This window comes from Schistocerca piceifrons, chromosome 8 (genome assembly GCF_021461385.2).
Source record: "Schistocerca piceifrons isolate TAMUIC-IGC-003096 chromosome 8, iqSchPice1.1, whole genome shotgun sequence".
Classification (NCBI taxonomy): domain Eukaryota; kingdom Metazoa; phylum Arthropoda; class Insecta; order Orthoptera; family Acrididae; genus Schistocerca; species Schistocerca piceifrons.
The window spans coordinates 266408282-266433631 of NC_060145.1; positions in this window are offsets into that span (position 1 = coordinate 266408282).

Sequence of the window (25350 nt, forward strand, 5' to 3'; positions counted from 1 at the left end):
ACTTTGTTATTAATAACCCTCCCCAATTCAAAAATAATAGCGAACTGCATAGCTACAACACTAGAAGAAAGGATGAACTTCACTATCGCGGGTTAAATCTGACTTTGGCAGAGAAATAGGTGAATTGTGATACCACAGAAATCTTTGGTCATTTGCCAAAAAGCATTAAAGCTCTGACAGACAGCCAATCTACATTTAAAAGCAAATTAAAAGAATTTCTCAATGACGACTCTTTCTTCTTAATAGATGAATTTTGATGTGAAAACTTGTGTTCCACATCATTACGAAACGCCGTATTCATGATCTGTGGAACAAGTATTAACGTAATGTAACGTATTTCATTGTGGCATACAGTATTAGGATTGCAAAAGGTGATGGGTCTTTATAACAATGTACTTTTCTAAATTAGTTACTTATGTAAGATCCTCCTTGTAACGTAATGAGGTAACGTTTCATGAAAAATCACTGTAATGTCGTAACTATAAGTGTATATAAAGTTTATATGGCGACACCGATTGCATTTGAACATGTTAAAAGGTGAATAAATATTCTGTTCTATTCAAGATGGGAACACAGAAGAGTTGACTGCTGTGAAACCCCACGTTCAAGAATGTACGCTGTGTGGTGTTCTCTAGAACACTTGTTCTTGCAGTATTGTACTTTGTTGGCAGGCCTGTGACACACGGCCGCCTATGATGTTTCCCAGAGTGGGTAAGCCTCCTACTTCCACATTCAGTGACGAGGCGTGAACATCAAGCACTTTCGTACCTTCTCGTGATTTCATTGTCCTTCAACCATTTTCCACAAATACGTAAGTTGGTAGCACACAAATTGATAATTATGTGTAGAATTCTGTGAGGAGGGGGGGGGGGGGGGGAGGGGGGGGGACTAATGTGATAAAGGCGAGATAGATTGCGACTGCTCTATTCCAAACCGATTTCTCTAGTTGAAAAGTGCTTCGTTTGTCACAACATAACCTCTATATAATAAATGTTGATTGCGAGGCAACGTAACAGACACTTTCATCCACTACATAAAACTACTTTCAATTTCTGTCCCTTTACATATCGATCTTCTTATTTGTATTTATTTATCAGCTTTCTTCCTGTGGTTCATATTTCGTCTTTGGTTAGTCTTTTAGAAATTATGCTTAGTTTTCCTTGCATGATTGGAAGTCAGAACCATCTCTTTTTCGCCGTGACATAACAGGTTTTGTGGAGGAAATCTTCCGTCGACTGATATTGCAAAGCCTGATATGAGAACAATGATCATCCCAATTTTGATACTTCATGAGAAAAACCTCTTGACGTAATTTTTGTATTTCAACCAAAGCACGAGATCAAGATATCTGCTTCCCTTCTTTTCCATAAGCGTATGTCAGCGTTTTCCAGAAGAGTATGTCACTGACATGAAAAGAACTTTAAGCGTCAGAAAGATTTTGACAGTTTACAAATGTGAAACTGAAATAACGCAAAAATAATTTTACATCTCACACTGGATTTTATATGCATAAGAATTTTGCATGTGCTTCAGTACTACAACATGGGGTACCCAGAACCCTTCTGATGATAACTGGGACTCTGTACAGCATATTCTCCGTGCTAAGTCGCTTTACAAAGTACATTTTCACGTCACGCCGGATTTTACGTACGGTTTTTACGTGTACAGGTAAGGTAACTTGAACCTCTATATCGGAAACGGATAAAGATATCAAGAAAATTTTCAAGGTCGTTCAAAGACGGAATCTTAGAAACATATTGCAAAAATTTCATCCATTTGCTGCACATAGCCGTCTTGGAACCCGTGACTCAGTTTTAGTACGTAAGAATGGTGAAAATCCTTTTTTTGGTTTTCTAAGGAACCACCCATGAACTAATGGTGTCTCCATAAGCCTCTTAAGCCCCACCATAGGTCGCATCAAATGCAAAAAGAACCAACCAATTTGCTCCATTTGCCTAAGTAGGAGGAAGTGTGTAATGTTCACAGTGTGACCCTGTACTGTAGGATAGCGTCATTAATATGATCCTTCTATTGGTTTAGAAACGGTCCCTAGTCCAAGAGCTATCCAAAACATTTGACCCCACCATTCTGTCACCAATAGAACCTGAGGTTTGAGCCCCATAATAACCCTGTTTGTATGTGTACAATATAGTAGGTAGTACATGCTATTGCATGCGTAACGATAAAGTCCCAACTTATTCTGTTTGATAATTATTTTTGCAGTTTTCTGGTGATTTTTCTTCTTCACATTTTTAGCAGTTTCGTCTCCTGTTCAATTAGCGTATTTTAAACACGATTTACGTGCTATCAGAAGCAGCAATTTGCATGGGACTCTCAATGTCATTTGGATACATTAGACAATCGATATAACTAGCCATCAAAATAACTTAAAATTACATGAAACTAGATTTGAGTTGTAACACACTTCGTAATTCTGATGTAAGGCTTGTCTGGCACCTTGGGAATGTCGTCACTAGGCGCTGGAATAAACACATTAGCGTACGTTGAAGGGGGGCACTTGTGCAGTATGGTGAAGTCTTGACACACTTTGTAATTCTGATGTAAGGCTTGTTTGACGCTATTGGAAAGTCGTCGTTGGCCACTGGAATAAAAGCGTTGTCCTCAGTTGAAAGGAGGCACAAGGACAGCTGTGGTGATGTCTTGACACACGTTGTAATTCTGATGTAAGGCCTCTCTGACGCCATACATGGCAATGTCGTCGCTAGTCACTGGAATAAAAGCATTAGCCTAAGTTGAAGGGGAGCAATCGGGCAGCTTAATACAGGTCGTAACTCTGATCTAAGGCTTATTTGACGCCTCTGGAATGTCGTCGCTGGCCATTGGATTAAAAGCGTTATCCTCTGTTGAAGGGAGGCACTTGACACACGTTGTAATTCTGATGCAAGGCTTGCCTGACGCCATGGCAATGCCGTCGGTGCCCACTAGGTTAAAAGCATTAGCCTCAGTTGAAGTGGGGCATTTGGGCAGCTGCGGGGAAATCTCGACACACGTTGTAATTCTGATGTAAGGCTTTCCTGATGCCGTCGAAACTTCATCGCTAGTCACTGGAATAAACTCGTGAGTCTCAGAGGAAGCGATATCGACAGCTTTAGGTAGCAGCCCCTTTGACAGCTGCATATGTTGATGGCATTATACTGTTTTTGGCTAGGGCGAAGATAGTAACAGTGAGACACTAGCTCCACAGACGATGAACATAGTGAAGAAATGTAAGATGACGTAAAAGAAATTATACAGATACTTACAGAAGAAGAAATTTAATTGTGATGGGAGGGGGGGGGGCTGGAATTCGATAACAGGGCAAGGAAGAGAAGAAAAAATTGTAAATGAATACAGACTGGGTGAAAGGAATGAAACAGGGGCATAATTTAATCATTGCTAACACAAGGTTTAAGTGTCATGAAGAAGATTGTACACTTGGAAGAGATCTGGAGACACTGGAAAGTTCCAGATTGATTATATAATAGTAATACAGAGATGTCCGGAATTAGATTTTAAATAGGTAGCTTCGAAAGATGAAATATTGAAGGCAGTAGAGGATCATATAGGTAAAAAGAAAAGATCTAGTAGAAATCCTCGGATATCACAGGACGTACTGAATTAAAATGATGAAAAGAGACAGTATAGAAATGCAGCAAATGAAGCAGGCGAAAGGAAATCCAAACTTCTAAAAAGTGAAAGTGACAGTGCGTGCAAAATGGCTAAGCAGGAATGTCTATATAACAAATGTAAGTATATACAGGGTGTTTCAAAAATGACCGGTATATTTGAAACGGCAATAAAAACGAAACGAGCAGCGATAGAAATACACCGTTTGTTGCAATATGCTTGGGACAACAGTACATTTTCAGGCGGACAAACTTTCGAAATTACAGTAGTTACAATTTTCAACAACAGATGGCGCTGCAAGTGATGTGAAAGATATAGAAGACAACGCAGTCTGTGGGTGCGCCATTCTGTACGTCGTCTTTCTGCTGTAAGCGTGTGCTGTTCACAACGTGCAAGTGTGCTGTAGACAACATGGTTTATTCCTTAGAACAGAGGATTTTTCTGGTTTTGGAATTCCACCGCCTAGAACACAGTGTTGTTGCAACAAGACGAAGTTTTCAACGGAGGTTTAATGTAACTAAAGGACCGAAAAGCGATACAATAAAGGATCTGTTTGAAAAATTTCAACGGACTGGGAACGTGACGGATGAATGTGCTGGAAAGGTAGGGCGACCGCGTACGGCAACCACAGAGGGCAACGCGCAGCTAGTGCAGCAGGTGATCCAACAGCAGCCTCGGGTTTCCGTTCGCCGTGTTGCAGCTGCGGTCCAAATGACGCCAACGTCCATGTATCGTCTCATGCGCCAGAGTTTACAACTCTATCCATACAAAATTCAAACGCGGCAACCCCTCAGCGCCGCTACCATTGCTGCACGAGAGACATTCGCTAACGATATAGTGCACAGGATTGATGACGGCGATATGCATGTGGGCAGCATTTGGTTTACTGACGAAGCTTATTTTTACCTGGACGGCTTCGTCAATAAACAGAACTGGCGCATATGGGGAACCGAAAAGCCCCATGTTGCAGTCCCATCGTCCCTGCATCCTCAAAAAGTACTGGTCTGGGCCGCTATTTCTTCCAAAGGAATCATTGGCCCATTTTTCAGATCCGAAACGATTACTGCATCACGCTATCTGGACATTCTTCGTGAATTTGTTGCGGTACAAACTGCCTTAGACGACACTGCGACACTGTGGTTTATGCAAGATGGTGCCCAGCCACATCGCACGGCCGACGTCTTTAATTTCCTGAATGAATATTTCGATGATCGTGTGATTGCTTTGGGCTATCCGAAACATACAGGAGGCGGCGTGGATTGGCCTCCCTATTCGCCAGACATGAACCCCTGTGACTTCTTTCTATGGGGACACTTGAATGACCAGGTGTACCGCCAGAATCCAGAAACAATTGAACAGCTGAAACAGTACATCTCATCTGTATGTGAAGCTATTCCGCCAGACACGTTGTCAAAGGTTTCGGGTAATTTCATTCAGAGACTACGCCATATTATTGCTACGCATGGTGGAATGTGGAAAATATCGTACTATAGAGTTTCCCAGACCGCAGCGCCATCTGTTGTTGAAAACTGTAACTACTGTAATTTCGAAAGTTTGTCTGTCTGAAAATGTACTGTTGTCCCAAGCATATTGCAACAAACGGTGTATTTCTATCGCTGCTCGTTTAGTTTTTATTGCCGTTTCAAATATACCGGTCATATTTGAAACACCCTGTATAAGCATATGTAACTAGCGGAAAGACAGATATCCTCTACAGGAAAATTCAAGAGGCCTTTCGAGGAAAGAGAAGCAGCTGTACGAATGCCAAGACCTCTGATAGAATACAAATCCAAAACAAAGGAGAGAAAGCTGAAAGGTGGGATTATGCAGGGGGCTACACAAGGGAGATGAACGTGAAGGCAAATTATATAAATGGAAGATGAGGGGGAAATATGATATGCGAGAATAATTTGACAGAACACTGAAAGATCTAAGTCGAAACAGGGCCTTGAGAGTAGACGAAATTCCGTCAGAACTACTAATAGCCTCGGGAGAGCCAACTATGACAAAGTTCTTCCACCTGATGTGCAAGATGTATGAGACAGGCGAAATACCCTCAGATTTCAAGGAGAGTGTTAACAATTTAAATTACAAACAAAGTTACTGAACTATCAGTTTAATAAATCATGATTGCAAAATACTAACACGAATTCTTTAGAGGAGAATGGAGAAAATGTTAGGATCTCGGGGGAGATCAGTCTGGATTCCGAAGAAATTAACAAACAATACTATCCTACAACTTCTCGCAGAAGATGGTTTACGGAAAGGCAAACCTACGTTTACAGGATTTGTAGACTTAGAGAAAGCCTTTGACAATGCTGACTGGAATGCTCTCTTTGAAAGTGTGATGGGAGCAGGAGTTAAATGCACCGTGTGATAGGCTACTTATAATTTGTACAGAAACCGGATGGGGGTTGTAAGAGTCGAGGGTCATGAAAGGAAAGCAGTGATTGAGAGGCAGTGTTACAGGGTGAAACGTCCCCATAGAAAAATTTATGAATGACTGTGCTGATAAACCTCTTACATTATTTGCTTTTCAGACAGCTGAGCAAAACTGAACGTACTCAGACATTACTCTCTTTATCTATTCTGATCAACACTAGACTGACACACAATATTTTTAGCGCAACACAATCTGACTTTCAATAATCCCTACAAAAGAATGGCCCTGACTAACATTAACCTATACCTTTCGCAAATACCTTACAAAAATCTTTGTTACTCGAACTACTGCAATACAGCGAGCGCCACTACTGCCAGCTAAATAAAAGATTCAAACTACTGAAGGCACTAACTACTGATAGCCATAGTTAGCAAATGAAAGATTTTGATAGAGAACAAACAATGTATTCACCTTAATAGTGTTCAAAAGCCATAATATACATAGCAGTTCATGGCATCCAGTCTTACAAATTTACTGTCTCTGATGGACACACGTCCAGATCATCCGCTCTCAAAACTCCGCCATCTCTCTCCCCACATCCACCACTGCTGGCGGCTCACCTCCAACTGCGCAACGCTACGCGCTGTTAACATCCAGCTGCCCAACACTTCAATAACAAATTCCAACAATGCCACCCAGCCACAGACTGCACACAGCACAGCCAGTGATTTTCATACAGAGCGCTACGTGGCGGTGGCGTTACCAATATAAGAACCTAAACAGCCTACTTACAAGGGTTCTAGCTTATACTTGATGTCTGTACATTGAGCAAGCGAAATGGAAAACAAAGGAAAATTTGGAGTAGGAATTAAAGACCGCGGAGAATAAATAAAAAAACTTATAGGTTAGCCGATGGCATTATTATTCTGCCAGAGACAGCAAAGAAATTGGAAGAGAATGGACAGTGTTTGGAAAGGAGGCTACAAAATGAACATCAACAAAATCAAAACAAGGGTAATGAAATGTAGTCGAATTAAATCAGGTGATGCTAAGGTAATCAGATTAGTAAACGAGACGAAGTAGTAGATGGGTTTTGCTATTTTGGCAGCAAAATAACTGATGATGACCGAAGCAGAGAGGATGTAAAACGTAGACTGGCAAGAAACACGTTTCTGGAGATAACACCCGTAGAAATCGAAAGGTCTCTTGATAACAGGGGAAGGAGATGAAACGAAAGTCAGTATCTTCTTGAACAATACACGAATGACGCAAGTTGACCGACAAAAATATAGTTAGATAATTATTGACGATGAGTTCAGATTCAATGACAACACGTCACTGATCGATGTACAAAATTAAGTACAGTCAGCCCGACTCATCTGGGCCGGCCGCTGTGGCCGAGTGGTTCTAGGCGCTTTAGCCCGGAACCGCGCTGGTGCTACGGTCGCAAGTTCGAATCCTGCCTCGGGCATGGCTGGGTGTGATGTCCTTAGGTTAGTTAGGTTTAAGTAGTTGTAAGTCTAGGGGACTGATGACCTCAGATGTTAGGTCCCATAGTGCTTAGAGCCGTTTGAACCATTTCGGCTCTTCTGGCAATTCAACTCTGAGGTTCTAACAATCATCTGCAGAGGAGGATTATTATCTTTCTTGTCGTATGCGTCACCAATATGAATTAATGCTCTAACAAGACAGTACAACTGTAAGTACAAACTAGCACAACGATTAATTAACATCTGTATCGTCGAAGTCTACAGAACAGCTTGGATCCAAGCGGTGTGTATTCTATCGCACTAACAACAATAATGATTAAAACCAAAGAAACAGTGGCTGAATAAATAAATAGAAACAAAAGTAGAAAAACTTGACAAACATCAGGAACTGCAAAAATTGTCATTATCAGGGTGATATTGTCGTCGTTAGCGAAAGTAATAATAGGAGACAGTGCTTGATGGAAGTATTCACTGAGGCGAGTAAAACTGAATAAGTAGTTTGGTAAGGAATATATATTTCAGTTAATGAGCAACCACCCTACCTAAATGCACATAACTTTTATAGTGAATGTTAAAACAATGAAGGAGAACTGTTTGCAATTGTAAAACTTGTCGACAAATGTAATATATTAGATGCCCTTCCAAACAACGCCATTAATGCCCATCGATAATAAAAGTGCACTATATTCATTGAGGAATCCAGAACTTTTAAGGTGAGCAGTTAAAAAAAAGAATAAAATGCAAGTTTTAAATGTGCAATTGTCTTTCTGGCGAATTCGTTGGTTACCAGAACTCACATTTGAGCTGCAGCAGGAGATCCTTACCAGTTCATAAATGCGTGAAGTTTGTAAGCCGTTCTTGAGTTTGTGAATTACATACACAGTTTTTTATCTTTTTTATAGCTGAAAAGCTTCTCACAAATGAGGCCCTGGATGCAGGAATAGTCAAAATAAGTTGAGGAAGTTTTTCTGTTTCACAGTGTGCAGTCTGTATTCCATTTGGCGATAAAATTCAAAATAGCAACAACACTCTCATCACGCATTTTTCCGGGATTATACTGCGTACCTAAATCACCATCTGTGATCCTAAACAGGAAAAAAACAAACAAGGAAATGACCCATAGCGATCTTTTATTCACTGTGTAAGTTCTGGGTAACATTGTTCAAATTGATCAAAATTAAGTGCCTCTAAATGTACCAGAAGTAACAAGTCCACGGTACTGAATCTATCTTATAACTACCCCATCACCGTGACCGAAATGTTTCATTAGATTCTCACAACGTTTGTTGCGAAACTGAGCGCAGGTTAATGCCCTGGACATTTAGTTATTGGTTCATCCATATGTTGGCCAGGGTTGACTCTTTCCCAAATTCTTTCAAATGCATCACGTTTGGCCTTCAAACATTTATTAATTCATTAATTTTTCTTACACATTAGCCAATGTTATAAGCTCAGACTCGCATATTTCATTTCTGGTACAGGTTTCTGCTGCACCATTGATTTATTTAATCGTAGTGATTACTTAGTTACACGACGAGCTCGTTTCGGTTTTTTGCCATTATCCAGCGTACCTGTGCTGATGGTACTTCTGTAAGAAGTGTAACGGTGTTCCATACGTCTGTGTTAGTTTCTATGTCTACGTGTGCCACATTATGCTCGTGTCTTAGCTGGGCGGTCCATATTGCATCTTGATGCGTAAGTATCAATTACTTTTGTGTTATCTTACGCTCACTTTTATTTGTGTGATCTCGGTCACTCTGTTCTTGGTAGCTATTTGACGGCTCCGACTCCAGAGATGCTATATGTTCACAACGGAAGTTATACTTCGCGGAAAGTCAGTGATTACGTTTAATTTTCAGAAGATAGTAGTTTGTGGTTTTAACTAAATAATAAGAGCTCTATTGTTGTGCTTGTCTTAATAATTTTCTCTTTTTATTTTATAATGTCAGTAAAATTTTCCATGTGTTTTTTAAACGCAAAATATACATGTCTTGAGCGGCATTTAACGCATGCCCAGCTTGTGCTAGAGATCTGCTTGGGGAGGGGGGGAGGGTTACTGTCAGGGAACAGGACTGGCTATATTGCGGCCTGAGCTTTGTAAATGCGCTGGACGGCGGATATTTATTTTGGGGGGCACGCCTTCGCATGCTGGAGAGTCGCTACGTCCATCTGGCCTTGCGGTACTGTGTCGTACACTGGAATTCGCCCAGACCTGTTTCTTGCTGCCATGCTTGGTGGATGTGGTTACGTACACTGTCCTTAATTTTCCAGGCCCAGCGCAATAATAAAGAGTGAGCACCATGTCTTGTGTACAGCAAAGCGTCAACCGCAGTTCGTGAAAACGTATGCGCTTTTGCTACTGAGTCTCGTTTGGTGTTCTTACCGTAAGATGGTCTGGCTTACACCACTAACCGCTACTTTGGCCCATGCCCCTAACACTAGTAAGAATGTGCCCGAATTACACACAGATTCAGTTGTAAGAGGGCTTGCTTGCATTTTACCTGATTCTGTTTCGTGAGGACCTGATCAAGGAAGATCAGAAATGCAGATGACAAATGGGTGTTCATTGGACAAATATATTATACTAGAACAGCTTCAACACGATACCACAGTTCATCAAGAATAGTGACTGGCATATTGTGACGAGCCAGTTGCTCGGCCACCATTGACTAGACGTTTTCAATTGGTGAGAGATCTGGAGAATGTGCTGGCCAGGGCAGTAGTCGAACATTTTTTGTATCCAGAAAGGCCCGTACAAGACCTGCAACATGCGGTCGTGCATTATCCTGCTGAAATGTAGGGTTTCGTAGGGATCGAATGAAGGGTAGAGCCACGGGTCGTAACACATCTGAAATGTAACGTCCACTGTTCAAAGTGCCGTCAATGCGAACGAGAGGTGACCGAGACGTGTAACCAATGGCACCCCATACCATCACGCCGGGTGATACGCCAGTATGGCGATGACGAATACACGCTTCCAATGTGCGTTCACCGCGATGTCGCCAAACACGGATGCGACCATCATGATGGTGTAAACAGAACCTGGATTCATCCGAAAAAATGATGTTTTTCCATTCGTGCATCCGGGTTCGTCGTTGAGTACACCATCGCAGGCGCTCCCGTTTGTGATGCAGCGTCAAGGGTAACCGCAAACCATGGTCTCCGAGCTGATAGTCCATGCTGCTGGAAACGTCGTCGAATTGTTCGTGCAGATGGTTGTTGTCTTGCAAACGTCCCCATGTGTTGACTCAGGGATCGTGACGTGGCTGCACGATCCGTTACAGCCATGCGGATAAGATGCCTCTCATCTCGACTGCTTGTGATACGAGGCCGTTGGGATCCAGCACGGCGTTCCGTATTACCCTCCTGAACCCACCGATTCCATATGCTGCTAACAGTCATTGGATCTCGACCAACGCGATCCACAATGTCGCGATACGATAAACCGCAATCGCGATAGGCTACAATCCGACCTTTATCAAAGTCGGAAACGTGATGGTACGCATTTCTCCCCGTTACACGAGCATCACAACAACGTTTCACCAGGCAACGCCAGTCAACTGTTGTTTGTGTATGAGAAGTCGGTTGGAAACTTCCCTCATGTCAGCACATTATAGGTGTCGCCACCGGCGCCAACCTTGTGTGAATGCTCTGAAAAGCTTATCATTTGCATATCACAGCATCTTCTTCCTGTCGGTTAAATTTCGCGTCTGTAGCACGTCATCTTCGTGGTGTAAGAATTTTAATGGCCAGTAGTGTAGTTCCGCTATTTACTTTATATACGTGCAACTGTGAGTACTTCCTTCTCTATTCTCGTAGTCAGGTTGTGTTACAAAATTGATTGTTGGGCCATTAGTTTATCAGTAACAAGGCTTAGTTTCACTAAATCAGGGACAACATATACTTGCTATAGCAGTCCAGTTTCTAAAACAGTAAACCCCTTTCAAGTTTTATCGCCCAAAATGGATAAGATAAATCTAAATCGAATTGCAGTCAGAACTCACTATACTGGCTTAAATACTAGTGACTTTCCTGCGATGGCAATTGTTTTCCAGCACATGTTGAAAATAAAGTTGCGAAGAGACCTGGCAGGAAACAGCACTTTGCAGAAGAGCGCTATTACTAGGAGTAAGGAATGACGAGTGAGAACTCTTGCATTCTACTCCTCTTCACATGTACTTATGTGGAATTCTGATTTGTCAGACACTTTTTTTTTTAAAAAAATTGCTTTTTAGTGGGTTTATATACGATTGGTAGGTGAAGACCACGTATCAGAGTCATAATCTAACGGGAGGACATATTTGAAAGAAACTGGCATGGCGAGATGCAACTGAATCCAATAAACTGCGTTTGTTACCATGGATTCTATTTTTGAGTGTTTTTTGATCTATTGGCTTCGAATTGTTACCCTGATATCTCGTTGTCGTAATTCTCTGCAGAAGTGCCAAGGGACCAGCTGGATGGCTACTGGTGTGCGTGGGCGTGCTGAGATACTTCTCCCCGAACATTCCACGCGTGCTCGATAGGATTTAAGTCGGGGGAACGGCAGGTCAGTCCATTCGCCGAAAACCTTGTCGCTCCAAGAGCTCCTCCGCCCACACTTCAAGACATGGTCGCGCATTGTCATCCATGAAAGACGAAATGTGCGGCTGCACCCATGAAAAGACGCACACCGCGAAGGCGTACCGAGTCTCAATTACGTTGAACTGTGAGTGTACCGCGTTCAAAGATCTGGAGGTGACTACGCCCATGCAACATTACGCATCCCCACACGGTAACACCTGGAAAACCAGAACGATCATGTTCGACAGAGTCAGGAGTTTCCACCTCCAGCAATATGACGGTACGTCCAAACTGCCGAGCATGATCATACACTACTGGCCATTAAAATTGCTACACCACGAAGATGACGTGCTACAGACGCGAAATTTAACCGACAGAAAGAAGATGCTGTGATATGCAAATGATGAGCTTCACAGAGCATTCACACAAGGTTGGCGCCAGTGGCGACACCTACAACGTGCTGACATGAGGAAAGTTTCCAACCGATTTCTCATACACAAACAGCAGTTGACCGGCGTTGCCTGGTGAAACGTTGTTGTGATGCGTCGTGTAAGGAGGAGAAACGCGTATCACCACGTTTCCGACTTTAATAAAGGTCGGATTATAGCCTACCGCGATTGCGGTTTATCGTATCGCGACGTTGCTGATCGCGTTGGTCGAGATCCAATTACTGTTAGCAGAATATGGAATCGGTGGGTTCAGGAGGGTAATACGGAACGCCGTGCTGGATCCCAACGGCCTCGTATTACAAGCAGTCGAGATGACAGGCATCTTATCCGCATGGCTGTAACGGATCGTGCAGTCACGTCTCGATCCCTGAGTCAACACATGGAGACGTTTGCAAGACAACAACCATCTGCACGAACAGTTCGACGAGGTTTCCAGCAGCATGGACTATCAGCTCGGAGACCATGGCTGCGGTGACCCTTGACGCTGCATCACAGACAGGAGCGCCTTGCGATGGCGTACGCAACGACGAACCTGGGTGCACGAATGGCAAAATGTCATTTTTTCGGATGAATCCAGGTTCTGTTTACAACATCATGATGGTCATATCCGTGTTTGGCGACATCGCGATGAGCGCACATTGGAAGCGTGTATTCGTCATCGCCATACTGGCGTAACACCTGGTGTGATGGTATAGGATGTCATTAGTTACACGTCTCGGTCATCTCTTGTTCGCTTTGACGGCACTTTGAACAGTGGACGTTACATTTCAGATGCGTTACGACCGTGGCTCTACCCTTCATTCGATCCCTGCGAAACCCTACATTTCAGCAGGATAATGCACGACCGCATGTTGCAGGTCCTGTACGGGCCTTGCTGGATGCAGAAAATGTTCGACTGCTGCCCTGGACAACACATTCTCCAGATCTCTCACCAACTGAAAACGTCTGGTCAATGGTGGCCGAGCAACTGGCTCGTCACAATACGCCGGTCACTACTCTTGATGACCTGTGGTATCGTGTTGAAGCTGCATGGGCAGCTGTACCTGTACACGCCATCCAAGCTCTGTTTGACTCAATGCCCGGGCGTATCTAGGCCGCTATTGCGGCCAAAGGTGGTTGTTCTGGGTACTGATTTCTCAAGATCTATGCACCCAAATTGTGTGAAAATGTAATCACATGTCAGTTCTAGTATAATGTATTTGTCCAATGAATACCCCTTGTTCATCTGCATTTCTTCGTGGTGTAGCAATTTTAATGGCCAGTAGTGTACTTTCGCACACCAGTATAAGCGGAGTAGGGAAACTTGGGAAATAATTTTAGTAACGATACCGGCCGTGAATTGGGAAATTCGTAAGGGGCTGTTATCGCCCGAGTACCTGGGACGAGCATCTCGGAAACAGCGAAGCTGGTCCTCTGTTCGCGAGCTACTATCGTGAGCGTCAGCAGAAAGCTGTTGATGGGCGACGAAAGAACGTGTAGGCGACAAGGCGTTGAACGCTCATGTCTCACCACAGGACGTGGAAGCCGAAGGCTTGCCCGCTCTGTTAAGCAGGACAAATGGTGGTCTTTGGCCGTTGTGTCGACGAACTGCAAGGTTGGTGCAGGCGTAATTGTTTCGTCGCACACCAGTCAGCGCACATTGTCAAGAGGCTCCACAGCAGACAGTTCCTACTTGTTCCCACATTGACCCAACGACCTCATCAGTTACGACTGAAGTAGGTACGGGATCATCCATATTGGATCATTGGTAGATGAAGACACGTTGCCTAGGCAGATAAACCACGTTTCCTGCTACACCAAGTCGATACTCACGTTCCAATACGCCGTCAACCAGGCGAACAGGTGCTCTTGACTTGCATCACACCACAGATTCAGGCTGGTGGGGCAGTATTATATTAATGGAACAGTAATGTTCGCTTGGATCAGCTCCGTCGTTTGTTAATTTATTTGGTATAAATCTCTCAATTGCTGCCGATATTATTTCTTTGAATTCAAGCCACATCTGGTCTATACTTATATCATTAATTTGGAAGGGGTGGAGATTGTCTCTCAGTAATGCGTCAAGTGAATTTCTATCTGATTTTTTGAATAGGTATATTTTTCGTTTATTTTTAGAGGATTTGGTGGTTACAATATTCAATCTCAGTACAATAACCCTGTGTTCACTAATTCCTGCATCCGTTTTGATGCTCGTTATTAACTCAGGATTAATTGTTGCTAAGAGGTCAAGTGTTTCCAGAGTGAGATTTTCACTCTGCAGCGGAGTGTGCGCTGATATGAAACCTCTTGGCAGATTAAAATTGCGTGCAGGACCGAGACTCGAACTCGGGACCTTTGCCTTTCGCGGCAAGTGCTCTGCCAGGAGCTTTCCTATCAGCGCACACTCCGCTGCGGAGTGAAAATCTCATTCTGGAAACATCCCCCAGGTTGTGGCTAAGCCATGTCTCAGCAATATCCTTTTTTTCAGGAGTGCTAGTTCTGCAAGGTTCGCAGGAGAGCTTCTGTCAAGTTTGGAAGGTAGGAGACGAGGTACTGGCAGAAGTAAAGCTGTGAGGACGGGGCGTGAGTCGTGTTTGGGTAGCTCAGTTGGTAGAGCACTTGCCCGCGAAAGGCAAATGTCCCGAGTTCGAGTCTCCGTGCGGCACACAGTTTTAATCTGCCAGGAAGTTTCAGGTCAAGTGCTGTGTTTTCACAACCATCTACTATTCGCAAGGGCTCATGAACTAACTGCTCGAAATAATTTCCAGACAATGCGTTTAGAACAATTTCGGTCCGTAAGGAGATGTGGTCAGACAGAAACACTTTTTCCGGTCAATGACTCGCAAATGAAGAGAGAGATATGGCTAAAAATGGCTCTGAGCACTATGCGACTTAACTTCTGAGGTCATCAGTCGCCTAGAACTTAGAACTAATTAAACCTAACTAACCTAAGGACATCACACACATCCATGCCCAGAGAGAGATATGTAACGGTGCGTCGTTGTGATGAAGAAGGAAGCCACTGTCCCATTTTTCTGATCTTTCTTCGTACATTTCTGCGCAAACGTGCAGTACGCCCAAGTAAAATTCGACATTCACAGCTGTTCCCTTTGGAACGAAATCTGATCTACTATGCCTGCAATTCCGAAAGACAAAACTAACGTTGCAAGCTGTCCGTGTCACAAGCCGATCAACATGTTCAAAAACGTCTGGACATAAAAACGGAATTCTTCAGGGGCTCATGCCTCAGATTGCACTGGTGACGTTTCAAGAGATCGTCAAGCGTTGTGGATAGCCCTTGCGCTAGGGACTACATGTATGTCCTACAGAAAGATCCTCTTAGGGCCACTGTCATAGAGTACCGGATCAAATTATGAATATTAAACAGTCCTCTTACTTAGGGAACTGGTGCAAATCAGCTGTTTCTCTTGGCATCTAATGTGGTCTACAGTGGGTTTATTGAAGCACTCTTAGTTCATGGCCGGTCCCTTAGAAGACCCCGAAAAAGGTTTTTTGCCTTTTTTCGCACCAAAACCGCGCTACGGATCCAGGACGACTATGTACAGCAAATAATTGAAATTATTAGAATATAGTCCAAAGATCTCGATCTCGAAGGAACTAGAAAATTCTCTTGATACACTTATTCGTTTCCGAGATTCCAAGACGACTCTGCACAGCAAACGACTGTAATGTTTACGGGGTATTGCTAAGATCCCGATCTTATCTTCCACATACACGTACACGTGAAACACGCCCTCAAAATCTGGTGTGAGACGAAATCTAAATGAGAAATCGGGGCAGAAAATGGATCAAATAGAGGTGCCATCTTTTCGTTTTCAAAACCGTTTATCGATTACCAAGAAACACTCCAAAAACATGGTTTTCTGGTACCAAAACCAAGTCACAGATTCCAAAACGGCCGATATATTCCTAAGGTTCCAATCTAGAACAATCTTGAAAATTTTCTTGATGTCTTTATGCGTTTCCGAGATACAGAGGTTCAAAGCTATCAAAATTTTACTGACCCACAAAATTATTTTCATATGAGTGATATGCTCTGCTGTGGAAGGGAAAAAAAGCAAACCAGTGGAAAAACGCTCCTGTCGGAGGACAAAAAAGGTACATATACTCCCGTTTCAAAGACTCTGGGCCGGCCGCAATGGCCGTGCGGTTCTAGGCGCTACAGTCTAGAACCGAGCGACCGCTACGGTCGCAGGTTCGAATCCTGCCTCGGGCATGGATGTGCGTGTTGTCCTTAGGTTAGTTAGGTTTAATTAGTTCTAAGTTCTAGGCGACTGATGACCTCAGAAGTTAAGTCGCATAGTGCTCAGAGCCATTTTGAAAGACTCTGACTAAAAAGTGGGGTACCACCTGCCTCATTCTATCCTCCTCAGGACTATTAAAAATTTTCCGTAAACTTTGGCATGCGTTCATATTCACGCTCTTTTATCCTGAGAGAGAAGAAGACAATGGCAACGGAAAGAGGCGGAAAAGTAATAAATACTGGAGATAGTAAACATTGGTTGAGGTATAGAAAGAGCTAAGTGCGAGAAAGCGTGCAGTGTACAACGAAGAAAGGGACATACTGGCGGTGGAACATAGCTGACGGTGAGAGAACAATGCTAAGAAAAAGAGTGAAGGAGACAGTGGGAGTGGAAGAGGAATAAAGAGACAGGGAAAGTGGAAGTTGGTGAGGGACAGCGACAATGAGAGACAGACAGACATGTCAATGACAACGAGGAAGAGAGGAGTTCTGAGTTCCAACACATCTTGCGCTGTTGGATCTGAAGTAAGACGAAGCTGTCGTCGTAAGGTCGCTAATACATTATCACATTTCTTTGTCAAAGTTGATATGTCAAATACTTTGTTGTTGTTGTGGTCTTCAGTCCTTAGACTGGTTTGAAGCAGCTCTCCACGCTACTCTATCCTGTGCAAGCTTCTTCATCTCCCAGTACCTACTGCAACCTACATCTTTCTGAATCTGTTTGGTGTATTCATCTCTTGGTCTCCCTCTACGATTTTTACCCTCCACGCTGCCCTCCAATACTAAATTGGTGATCCCTTGATGTCTCAGAACATGTCCTACCAACCGATCCCTTCTTCTAGTCAAGTAGTGCCACAAACTTCTCTTCTCCCCAATCCTATTCAACACCTCCTCATTAGTTATGTGGTTTACCCGTCTAATCTTCAGCTTTCTTCTAAAGCACCACATTTTGAAAGCTTCTATTCTCTTCTTGTCTAAACTATTTATCGTCCATGTTTCATTTCCATACATGGCTACACTACACACAAATACTTTCAGAAACGACTTCCTGACACTTTAATCTATACTCGATGTTAACAAATTTCTCTTCTTCAGAAACGCTTTCCTTCCCATTGTCAATCTACATTTTATATCCTCTCTACTTCGACCATCATCAGTTATTTTGCTCCCCAAATAGCAAAACTCCTTTACTACTTTAAGTGTCTCATTTCCTAACCTAATACCCTCAACATCACCCGACTTAATTCGACTACATTCCATTATCCTTGTTTTGATTTTGTTGATGTTCATCTTATATCCTTCCTTCAAGACATTATCCATTCTGTTCAACTGCTCTTCCAAGTCCTTGGCTGTCTCTGACAGAATTACAATGTCATCGGCGAACCTCAAAGTTTCTATTTCTTCTCCGTGGATTTTAATACCTACTCCGAATTTTTCTTTTATTTCCTTCACTGCTTGCTAAATATACAGATTGAATAACATCGGGGAGAGGCTACAACCCTGTCTCACTCCCTTCCCAACCACTGCTTCCCTTTCATGTCCCTCAACTCTTATAACTGCCATTTGGTTTCTATACAAATTGTAAATAGCCTTTCGCTCCCTATATTTTACCCCTGCCACCTTCAGAATTTGAAAGAGAGTATTCCAGTCAACATTGTCAAAAGCTTTCTCTAAGTCTACAAATGCTAGAAACGTAGGTTTGCCTTTCCTTAATCTAGCTTCTAAGGTAAGCCGTAGGGTCAGTATTGCCTCACGTGTTCCAATATTTCTACGGAATCCAAACTGATCTTCCCCACAGTCGGCTTCTACTAGTTTTTCCATTCGTCTGTAAAGAATTCGTGTTAGTATTTTGCAGCCGTGACTTATTAAACTGATAGTTCTGTAATTTTCACATCTGTCAACACGTGCTTTCTTTGGGATTGGAATTATTATATTCTTCTTGAAGTCTGATGGTATTTCGCCTGTGTCATACATCTTGCTCACCAGATGATAGAGTTTTGTCAGGACTGGCTCACCAAAGGCCGTCAGTAGTTCTAATGGGATGTTGTCTACTCCCGGGGCCTTGTTTCGACTCAGGTCTTTCAGTGCTCTGTCAAACTCTTCACGCAGGATTACATCTCCCATTTCATTTTCATCTACATCCTCTTCCATTTCCATAATATTGTTCTGAAGTACATCGCCCTTGTATAGACCCTCTATATACTCCCTCCACGTTTCTGCTTTCCCTTCTTTGCTTAGGACTGGGTTTCCATCTGAGCTCTTGATATTCGTACAAGTGTTTCTATTTTCTCCAAAGGTCACTTTAATTTTCCTGTAGGCAGTATCTATCTTACCCCTAGTGAGAAAGCCTCTACATCCTTACATTTATCCTCTAGCCATCCCTGATTAGCCATTTTGCACTTCCTGTCGATCTCATTTTTGAGACGTTTGTATTCCTTTTTGCCTGCTTCATTTACTGCATTTTTATATTTTCTCCTGTCATCAATTAAATTCAATATTTCTTATGTTACCCAAGGATTTCTACTAGCCCTCGTCTTTTTACGTACTTGATCCTCTGCTGCCTTCACTACTTCATCTCTCAAAGGTACCCATTCTTCTTCTACTGTATTTCTTTCTCCTATTCCTGCCATTTGTTCCCTTATGCTCTCCCTGAAACTCTGTACAACCTCTGGTTTAGTCAGTTTATCCTGGTCCCATCTCCTTAAATTCCCACCTTTTTGCAGTTTCTTCAGTTTTAATCTACAGTTCATAACCAATAGATTGTGATCAGAGTCCACATCTGCCCCTGGAAATGTCTTACAATTTAAAACCTGGTTCCTAAATCATTGTCTTACTATTATATAACCTATCTGAAACCTTCTAGTATCTCCAGGGTTCTTCCACGTATACAATCTTCTTTCATGATTCTTGAACCAAGTGTTAGCTATGATTAAGTTGTGCTCTGTGCAAAATTCTACGAGGCGGCTTCCTCTTTCATTTCTTAGCCCCAATCCATATTCACCTACTACGTTTCCTTCTCTCCCTTTTCCTACTACCGAATTCCAGTCACCCATGACTATTAAATTTTCGTCTCCCTTCACTATCTGAATAATTTCTTTCATTTCATCATATATTGCTTCAATTTCTTCGTCATCTGCAGAGCTAGTTGGTATATATACTTGTACAAACACTTATGTCAAAGAAATTTGATAGTGTAATAGGGAACTTTGTCAGATCTCGCCTTTTGTCAAAGAAATATGATCAAATCTAGGCCCTCGCCGTAGATTTGACAGTAAACGTCGTTCGTTTTCTGTTCACTGCAATGTAAAATGTAATCGCTTGAATTTCTGACATCGATAGCGCTATTTGAGGTCTGTAGAGTGTTTGTAAACATGGCTGCAACGTTTAGTTGCTATGTTCCTTCGACTCTTTATAATAACCTTGCTTCGACTGGGGTGGAGGACGAGCAAGGGGCACAATGCATACTAGTAATCGTGTGCTGAAGGGCGTGTGGGATACACTGCAGGCGACTTCAAATCCACAATCACAACAGACATCCATCTCCACGTCTGTAAACATCCAGAAACCTTTTCAACAAGCCGGGATAGAGGACGACACTATAAAATACAAAAAAAATCTTAGCTCGCCCTTCTACTTTGTCTACTTTTGAACTCTGGAAGCCACAAGTTAAAAAGTGCTTTATATGTTTCATGTTTTTTTATTAATGTTGTAGTTGTTGGAACACTAATTCTATGAATTAAATTATTCAAAAATAAAAACAGAAATTCATGTCCATATAGCGTTGTTGTTGTTGTTGTTGTTGTTGTTGTCTTCAGTCCTGAGACTGGTTTGATGCAGCTCTCCATGCTACTCTATCCTGTGCACGCTTCTTCATCTCCCAGTACCTACTGCAACCTACATCCTTCTGAATCTTCTTAGTGTATTCATCTCTTGGTATACCTCTACGATTTTTACCCTCGACGCTGCCCTCCAATGCTAAATTTGTGATCCCTTGATGCCTCAGAACATGTCCTACCAACCGGTCCCTTCTTCTTGTCAAGTTGTGCCACAAACTTCTCTTCTCCCCAGTTCTATTCAATACCTCTTCATTAGTTATGTGATCTACCTATCTAATCTTCTGCATTCTTCTGTAGCACCACATTTCGAAAGCTTCTATTCTCTTCTTGTGCGAACTATCTATCGTCCATGTTTCAATTCCATACATGGCTACACTCCTTACAAATACTTTCAGAAACGACTTCCTGACACTTAAATCTATACTCGATGTTAACAAATTTCTCTTCTTCAGAAACGCTTTCCTTGCCATAGCCAGTCTACATATTATATCCTCTCTACATCGACCATCATCAGTTATTTTGCTCCCCAAATAGCAAAACTCCTTTACTACTTTAAGCATCTCATTTCCTAATCTAATACTCTCAGATTTCACCCAATTTAATTCGACTACATTCCATTACCCTCGTTTTGCTTTTGATGATGTTCATCTTATATCCTCCTTTCAAGACACTCTCCATCCCGTTCAGTTGCTCTTCCAGGTCCTTGGCTGTCTCTGACAGAATTACAATGTCGTCGGCGAACCTCAAAGTTTTTATTTCTTCTCCATGGATTATAAATCCTACTCTGAATTTTTCTTTTGTTTCCTTCACTGCCTGCTCAATATAGAGATTAAATAACATCGGGGAGAGGCTACAACCCCATCTCACTCCCTTTCCAACCACTGCTTCCGTTTCATGCCCGTCGACTCTTATAACTGCCATCTGGTATCTGTACAAATTGTAAATAGCCTTTCGCTACCTGTATTTTACCCCTGCCACCTTCAGAATTTGAAAGAGAGTAGTCCAGTCAACATTGTCAAAAGCTTTCACAAAGTCTACAAATGTTAGAAACGTAGGTTTGCCTATCCTTAATCTATTTTCTAAGGTACGTCGTAGGGTCTGTATTGCCTCACGTATTCCAACATTTCTACAGAATCGAAACTGATCTTCCCCGAGGTCGGCTTCTACCAGTTTTTCCATTTGTCTGTAAAGAATTCGTGTTAGTATTTTGCAGCCGTGTCTTATTAAACTGATAGTACGGTAATTTTCACATATGTCAACACGTGCTTTCTTTGGGATTGGAATTATTATATTCTTCTTGAAGTCTGAGGGTATTTAGAATGTCTCATTCATCTTGCTCACCACATGGCAGAGTTTTGTTAGGGCTGACTCTCCCAGGGCTATCAGTAGTTCTAATGGAATGTTGTCTACTCCCGGGGCCTTGTTTCGACTCAGGTCTTTCAGTGCTCTGTCAAACTCTTCACGCAGTATCGTATCTCCCATTTCATCTTCATCTACATCCTCTTCCATTTCCGTAATATTGTCCTCAAGTACATCGCCCTTATATAGACCCTCTATATACTCCTTCCACCTTTCTGCTTTCCCTTCTTTGCTTAGAACTGGGTTTCCATCTGAGCCCTTGATATTCATACAAGTGGCTCTCTTTTCTCCAAAGGTCTCTTTAATTTTCCCGTAGGCAGTTTCTATCTTACCCCTAGTGAGATAAGCCTCTACATCCTTACATTTGTCCTCTAGCAATCCCTGCTTAGCCATTTTGCACTTCCTATCGATCTCATTTTTGAGACGTTTGTATTCCCTTTTGCCTGCTTCATTTACTGCATTTTTATATTTTCTCCTTTCATCAATTAAATTCAATATTTCTTATGTTACCCAAGGATTTCTACTAGCCCTCATCTTTTTACCTACTTGATCCTCTGCTGCCTTCACTACTTCATCCCTCAGAGCTACCCATTCTTCTTCTACTGTATTTCTTTCCCCCATTCCTGTCAATTGTTCCCTTATGCTCTCCCTGAAACTCTCTAAAACCTCTAGTTTAGTCAGTTTATCCAGGTCCCATCTCCTTAGATTCCCACCTTTTTGCAGTTTCTTCAGTTTTAATCTACAGTTCATAACCAATAGATTGTGGTCAGAGTCCACATCTGCCCCTGGAAATGTCTTACAATATAAAACCTGGTTCCTAAATCTCTGTCTTACCATTATATAATCTATCTGATACCTTCTAGTATCTCCAGGGTTCTTCCATGTATAAAACCTTCTTTCATGATTCTTAAACCAAGTGTTAGTTATGATTATGTTGTGCTCTGTGCAAAATTCTACAAGGCGGCTTCCTCTTTCATTTCTGTCCCCCAGTCCATATTCACCTACTATGTTTCCTTCTCTCCCTTTTCCTACACTCGAATTCCAGTCACCCATGACTATTAAATTTTCGTCTCCCTTCACTACCTGAATAATTTCTTTTCTCGTCATAGATTTCACCTATTTCTTTATCATCTGCAGAGCTAGTTGGCATATAAACTTGTACTACTGTAGTAGGCATGGGCTTTGTGTCTATCTTGGCCACAATAATGCGTTCACTATGCTGTTTGTAGTAGCTAACCCGCACTGCTATTTTTTTATTCATTGTTAAACTTACTCCTGCATTACCCCTATTTCATTTTGTATTTATAACCCTGTAATCACCTGACCAAAAGTCTTGTTCCTCCTGCCACCGAACTTCACTAATTCCCACTATATCTAACTTCAACCTATCCATTTCCCTTTTTAAATTTTCTAACCTACCTGCCCGATTAAGGGATCTGACATTCCACGCTCCAATCCGTAGAACGCCAGTTTTCTTTCTCCTGATAACGACGTCATCTTGAGTAGTCCCCGCCCGGAGATCCGAATGGGGGACTATTTTACCTCCAGAATATTTTACCCAAGAGGACGCCATCGTCATTTAACCATACAGTAAAGCTGTATGCCCTCGGGAAAAATTACGGCTGTAGTTTCCCCTTGCTTTCAGCCGTTCGCAGTACCACAACAGCAAGGCCGTTTTGGTTACTGTTGCAATTCCAGATCAGTCAATCATCCAGACTGTTGCCCCTGCAACTACTGAAAAGGCTGCTGCCCCTCTTCAGGAACCACACGTTTGTCTGGCCTCTCAAACAGATACCCCTCCGTTGTGGCTACATCTACGGTACGGCCATCTGTATCGCTGAGGCACGCAAGCCTCCCCACCAACGGCAAGGTCCATGGTTCATAGGGGTAGGCATATAGCGTACCAAACATTTATTTCTCTTCAGATATCCCTGTTTCAGTGCTTTATAAATCGCTTTACATGTATCTGGAATTGTTTTGGTTAATGTGGTATTCGAGTGGTGTATTCACCCCGTTTACATGGAGCTCCCAACTCGGATTTCGTAGATCGATTTGCCAACACCGCTTCTGGTTGGTCATGTAAGGACTTCAGAATCGAATCTGGAGATCCGCCTCTGGTTGCCGGTTTTCCAATACCGCAGTTGATTTTCGCTCCCATGCAAACGCAACCAGTTTTGAAACGTGCTCGGGCTGTCAGGTTTCGTCTTGTTTTTCAAATTTTTGGCTAATACGGACGCAGTGACCTTTCGTACAGCGAAGGATTTCTATAAGTATTATACTGAAGCTGTTCACACCTCGTCTAACTTAAGATAAATAGCGATTGTGCTGACTAAATTACAAACTGTAACAATTGTTTTCCAGGCGCCATATTTAACTGGGCTAACAAATCCGCTTCAGGCCTATACATGTAAACGCGACAGCGAAAAACGGTTTCCGAAATTCGGTTTTCGTCTTCCGGAAGATGTGTCGCATGTAGAGATAGTGATTGTTAAGCTGGAGTAGATCTCTCCTGTAACAGTAAATCGAATCGCAGTGTTACAGTGAGCCTGTCTTCTGCCATATATCAATTCTCATCTAAGTATTCTGCTTTGTAATATCAGCAGACAGTTTACTGACCAAATACTGAAATTCAGTCTTCCATTCGTAAGTAGTTTATATAAGATTTGACGACCTCCATTACAGCTCTCTGAACAAATTTTGCTGAATGCTTTCATAAGTAACAAATTTTGGCCGGCCGCTGTGAGCGAGTGGTTCTAGGCGCTTCAGTCCGGAACCGCAATGCTGCTGCGGTCGCAGGATCGAATCCTGCCTCGGGCATGACTGTGTGTGATGTCCTTAGGTTTAAGTAGTTCTATGTTCTAGGGGACTGATGACCTCAGATGTTAAGTCCCATAGTGCTCAGAGCCATTTGAACCATTTTTTGAACAAATTTTGTTAAATTCTTTCATTAGTAACAAATTTTCCTGAATGCTTTTATTATCTAGAATTAAAACCCACGGGTTCATCCAAGTATGTTTCCTTGTTTTCCGCCACTTCTCTTCCAAATGCACATACAATCCAATTGTGGTACAAGCTACTGCAACGCACTGTAACAAGTTGTTGTTGTTGTTGTTCGCCATCTTGAACTCTGACAAAAAACATGATGACAGTGTAATACCTCTTTTTAGCACCACGACAAAGATCTTTGTCAATGAAATTTGACGAATATCTGATCATAATTCTTTGTCAAAGAAGTATGATAGGGTAATACCGGCCTGAACGAAGATTGCTGAGTCGGGCAGAGCGGCACTACGCTCAGACGTAAGTACACTTCCAACAGCGGCGGCGTAAGGAGCCTCTTGACGGCGTGTCCACGCCGACGTCTCTTATTCGTTGCTGCGTCTAGCAGCGATTGTCCTTA